A 6,221-nucleotide genomic window follows, 5' to 3' on the forward strand; every position below is an offset into this window, starting at 1 on the left:
GATAACTGAGTTCCATTCTCAGAACCCAATATGGTGAAAGGAGCCCATATAGTGGAAGGAGAAAGTCAATCACAGTTGTCCTCTGACCACAGCACCTGTGCTATGGAGACCACACCCTACCTCACTACACAAAATGTCATTTTAAATTTTTAAAAAGAAAAGAAAACATGTTCAAACTCTGTGTGGTTGCTCTTATCTTTAACCCCACCACTTGGAAGTCTATCTAGAATAGGAGGATTATCATGAGTTTAAGACCCACTGGGCTACACAGTGAAGTCCAGGCCAGTCTGTGAAAGACAGAGGGAGAACCTGTCTCAAAAAGAAACAAAGCAACAACAAAATAGCCAGGCACAGGGACTGGAAAGGTGATGAATCAGCTGTTAACAGCACTTGCTGCTCAATAAGACATCCTGGCTTGCAAACATCCATGATACCAGGTCTAGAGGATATGACTCCCTCTTCTGGCCTTGACAGACACCACAAATGCACTATACATGTGTGTGTGTACACACACACAGCAAAACACTTAGACATATAAAATAAAAAGAAATAAAAAAATTTAAGTTAGGGGTGGAACTAAAGAGATGGCTCAGCAGTTGAGAGCATTGGCTGCTTTTCCAGAGGACCCAAGTTTGGTTCCATCACCCACGTGACCACCATCTAACAACTATCTAGAACTTCAGTTTCAGGGAGTCAAACGTCTTCTTCTGGCCTCTACAGTCACTGCACACAGGTGATGCACAGACACACAAGTAGGCAAAACACCATACACATAAAATAAAGATAAATCTTTTTTAAAAAGCTGGGCATAATGGCACACATTTGTAAAGTAGAAGGAGAATGATCAGGAGCTCAGGCACATCCTCTATCTGATACATAGCAACTACAAGGCCAGCCTGGGTGACATGAAGATGCATGTCTTTAATCCCAGCACCTGGGAGGCAGAAGCAGGTGGATCGTTATGATTTTGAGGCTATCCTGCTCTACATACTGAACTCCAGGACAGCCAAGGCTACCAAGAGAGAACCCATCTCAAAAATGGCCATGCCGTGGTGGCACATGCATTGAATCCTCGGGAGAGGCAGGTGGATCTCTGTGAATTTGAGGCCAGCCTGGTCTACAAGAGCTAGCTCCAGGACAGGCTCCAAAGCCAAAAAGAAACCATGTCTTGAAAAAAATGATTTTGCATCCCAGCGCCACTATTCTGTCATCATCCATAAAAAAGTACCACTTACTCCACTACCTGAGTGCTATGATGAATAAAAATTTAAGAGTTAAATATATAAGTTCAGATATCATATAATTCATCATCAGCTTCTATTTATAACTTTGTATTCTTTTAGGTTTTTGAGACAGGGACTTAGGTAACTCAGGTTGGCCTTGAAATCACTATATGAGGTCACAGTCTTGAACTCTTGATCCTCCTGCATCTGAGATTGAAGGTATGTGTCACCACACTTGGTTATAATGCCTCCTCTTCTCCAACTCCAGTGCCACCAAACCAAGGCATAATCAGTCCTCACATATGATACCACCATAATCTATTCTCTTATTTGTTCATGTGTGCATTGTATGATACGTGATTCAGGTCAAGAATCAGATTAAGAGCTATACCTACAGGATGGTCACCAGAACCACTCCCTGAGCCCACTCAGGTGTCTCAGTGAGGAATAATAAAAGTATAGGGCAAGAATTGACATCTTAAGAACATAGCCTCGGGCTGGAGAGATGGCTTAGTGGTTAAGAGCATTAACTGTTCTTCCAGAGGACCTGAGTTCAATTCCCAGCAACCACATGGTGGCTCACAACCATCTGTAATGAGATCTAGTGCCCTCTTCTGGCCTGCAGGCATACATGGAGGAAGAATGTTGTATACATAAAAAACAAAATCTTTTTAAAAATGCCTTAAATCAGGCGGATCTCTGAGTTCGAGGCCAGCCTGGTCTACAAGAGCTAGTTCCAGGACAGGCTCTAGAAACCACAGGGAAACCCTGTCTCGAAAAACCAAAAAAAAAAATAATAATAATAATAAAATAAAAAAATAAAAAAATAAAAATGCCTTAAAAAAAAGAGCATAGCCTCAGGACCACTGACCTAGGTCCTTAGTGAGGATGGAAAGAAAGAAGTTACAGTGGTAGGATTCTGCCCGTTTAAGATTACAGTGGAGCAATGCCACCGGTGATTGATAGGAGGCTATCCCTCCACAAGAGACAGAACACTACAACTATCTCTGACAGAGCTTCCACCTAGGTCTCCCAAATGGCCCTTCCTGAGCTCTCCAGCCCACCTCCAGCTTTAGAAAGATGACGGCTGGTCTAATCTGGGCCAGTTTCTCCAGGACCTTCCTGGTCTTTTGTTTATGGTATGACCTGGCCAAAACTTTTTGTGCCACTCTGTCTTTCCTCCAGAGAATGCTCTATTGCTTGGCGCTTTTACTCTGGTGTAAAAGAGGAGGATTCTGTCAACCCTGATGAAAATGAAACACAGCAAGTCACTTGTTCTGATGTGTTTAGCTGACAGGTCATCTGAGGATGTCAGTCAGCTCTTAAGCTCAATGATTTTTTAATTTTGAGGCTATAGTTAAATTTTGAGAAATTTACTAAGTTGGATTCATATCTGGGCCTTAAATAAACAAACTGTGAGCAGAGAAGTAGAGTGGAAATGAGAAAGAACTTTGCTGAATTTATGATGCTGATGAGCCCAAATATGTTTGTGTGTGTATGTAAGTACATGTCGGTTTATGCCCACATGGGCTGCTCATTCTTTTCAGGATCGTGACAGTCCACCAGGCTGAAAGCTAGGTTTCACACTGATGCCCTGGAGCTACTGCAGAATTTCCCACCAGAAAATCCATTCCCCTGCACTTTCTCATTGCTAACATTTCTTTTCCTTTTTAGATGATCATATTGGTGTGCACCTTTGATATCAATACTTGGGAAGTATAAGCAGGAAAATCAGCTTGTGTCTAGATGCTGGTGGCACACGCCTTTAATTCCAGCACTTGGGAGGCAGAGGCAGGTAGATCTCTGTGAGTTCAAGGCCAGCCTGGTCTATGGAGCAAGTTCCAGGACAGACTCCAAAGCTACAGAGAAATTCTGTCTCCAAAAAAACAAAATAATAGTAATAATAAGTTTGTAATTTGAGGATAATATTCTAGTTGATACCCAATACTACATTTACAGCATTTAAGTTATAGAAACAAGTGTGGCTTATAGTTCACTATTCTAGGCAAAGGACGCTTCCAGGGAACTTGGAGATGACTTTCTATGGTTTCTAATTTATTCTACAGATTGACGTTAAATGAAGTTTGCTCCATGAAGCTATTCCTGTACAGAGTAGCTTTGCAACCTCTCCCCAGAAACTGCAAATTTTGTAACAATATTTTGTGACTAGGATTTGTTTCTCTTCCTGCAAGAAAACAGTTTCCTTTCTTCCAAACACTCTTTAAGTTGTTGACCCCTAGGCCACCATGCCACACTTTTCCTCCCCCTCCCCCAATAAACCTCTTGCACCAGCTCTTGCTGGAGGCATGTTTGCATAGTGGATATCTTGGCAGGATCTGCCAAAAGGAACCCATTCCCATTTCTTGTTATATCCTTCCAAGTCCGTTATCATCATGGCAGGAAAGATGACAGCAGGCAAGTATGGAGTTGAGAGTTTACATCCTGATCCTCAGGTAGCAGGGCAGAAAGGGAGAGCCCATTCCCAGTGGCACACCTCCTCCAACTATGTCATATCCCTACTGTTTCTCAGTCAGTTCCACTAACTGGGGAGCAAGCATCCAAATATATAACCATATGGGGCCAAAAAAAATTCAAAAAGTTAGAAAAACCTGTCTCTGAGATTAAGTCTTGACCTGGGACCTGACAGGGTGAGGACCTGGGGAGAACGCACCTCCACACGTGAGGCACCTGACTGGAGGGAATCTGAGCTCAAGAGACCAGATGACTTGGGACAGGGACGTCCTCAGACCCTGACAGGGAGACACTGACAGGAAATGGAGCGGCTGGGAGGGACCTGACTAGGAGAGGAGAACTGACAGGGAGGGAGCACCCCGTCGGGGGCGGGGGGGGGGTGGGGAGACGCCTGAATGAATGAGCCCCGACTGGCAGGAACCTGACAGGCCGAGGCCTGCGCGCTCCGCCGCGAACCTTCGGGACCCAGGCGCTGGTTTCCTCTCAGAACTGGAACGAGGTCTCGCGCCGCAGAACAGACACCAGAGCGGGCCGGCTGAGCCGCGGCTCACCGGACACGGGGTTCCGCTTGGCGCCCGTCGCGAGCGGCGACTCCACACAGATGGCTGGGCGAACCACCGCGAGTCCGCGACCGTTAGACGAGACCCCGCCCCCGCCACGATGGCTCCGCCCCATCCCGTGATGACCCCGCCCCCGCCACGATGGCTCCGCCCCTCCGCGCGCTGGCTCCGCCCCCACCGCCCTCCAGCTCCGCACCTGTGGCAGCGCTCAAGTCCTAGCGGCGCGTCACTTCCTGGGACTGGAGAACTTCTTTCGGACTTGGGTGGTGGAGGGCAAGTCGGCCTTAGGCCCTGCGGTCACTACAGGGAAGGGGAAGTTCCCACGCACATATGAAAGTGAAAAAGGAAGTCGCTAAGGAAGCGACTTTTTGCCTCAGGACGTTTGCCTCAGTTCTCTTGGCTGGAATCTGGACTGGTGTCCCAGGCTGTTCCGACTGAGCAATCTTTCTAAATGTCTCATAATTGCAGATGTCTCTGTGCAGGCACTAAATTACCTGAAGTGAAAATTAAAGCAGAGTGTGAACTGAAGGAAGACACGGGTATAAAAACCGATAGGGTTGTAGAAGAGGAGATGGCCAGATGCTATTATTAAGGGAGCTTACGTGGTTACCACGTCACGTACATCAGAAGGTGCACAAACAATATTATGTAGAATACTCAATAGTATTTGGAAATATCACAGTATTACATAAAGTAAATAATACTTTTTACGGGGAGGGGCGGGGAGCATTGAGACAGGGTCTCACTATGTAGCCCTGGCTGTCCTGGAACTCACTCAAATCCTCCTGCCTCTGCCTCCCGATTGCTGGGATAAAAGGCATGTGTCACTACGCCTGGTTTAAAATAGGTAATACTCTTTTTCTTTTTTCTTTTCTTTTTTTTTTTTGGTAATACTCTTACATTCATCTCACAAGCAGGATATTATTTCACCCCAACACCCTATGTATGTATATATACATATGTATAGAAATGTATATAAATGTACTGTGTGCTCAGAAGTGAACTTCAGAGAACCTAATCAATGATTGGCTACCTCTGTGTTTTAAATGAGCATAATATGGTGCCCAGAGTGGTGGTGCAGGCCTGAAATCCCAGCACTGCAGAGGCTGAGGTAGGAGGATGGTGTGTCATGTGTTTCAGGCCAGCCTGGGCTGCTCATGGAAACCTAAAAAAAACTTGAGTCTACCTTTTGATCTACCAGTTTGACCTACCTAGATCCCGTCTCAAAGAAAATTGCCACCATTTGAAAATCTTAGCCTGGAGTTGGTGGCACTAGCCTTTAATCCCAGCGGTTGGGAAGCAGAGGCAGGCAGGTCTCTGTGAGTTCAAGGTCAGCCTGATCTACACACTGAGTTCCAGAATGGTCAGAGATACATAGTGAGACCCTGTCTCAAAAAACAAAAACAAAAACAAAAAACCAAACAAACAACTAAAACTTACTCTAATGACCCCTTCAAGTAACTTCTGGTCAGAGAGTACTTACTGGGATAGATAAGTTAAGATCCAACAACTAACTCTGTTAAACTTCTCAACTTTCAGTATTATTTAAATTTTTGAGCTTCTCTTGTTTAAAAAAAACTCTACCAAAGACTAAGCAGCCACGTGATACATATGTGGCCCTGTTAAACAAGGTCCGATCTTGTCTAACTGCATTTAAAGCTAGGCATGGCAGCATGTACCTTCATTTCCAGTTCTAGGGAAGTAGGGGCGAGCAGATTTCTAATTTCAAGAACAATATGGTCTACATAGAGAGTTCTAGACCAGCCAGGGCTACACAGTGAGACCCTGTCTAAAACAAAATAAAACTAAAATCAATCATGAGAGATGGAGAGGGACACTTTATACTCATAACGGGAACAATCCATAAAGATGTAGTCTCAATCCTGAACATCTATGCCCCAATACAAGAGCACCCACATATGTAAAAAAAATTATTAAAACTTAAAGCCGGGCGATGGTGGCGCAC

The sequence above is a fragment of the Arvicola amphibius genome, chromosome 4, assembly GCF_903992535.2.
Source record: "Arvicola amphibius chromosome 4, mArvAmp1.2, whole genome shotgun sequence".
In the NCBI taxonomy this organism is placed as follows: domain Eukaryota; kingdom Metazoa; phylum Chordata; class Mammalia; order Rodentia; family Cricetidae; genus Arvicola; species Arvicola amphibius.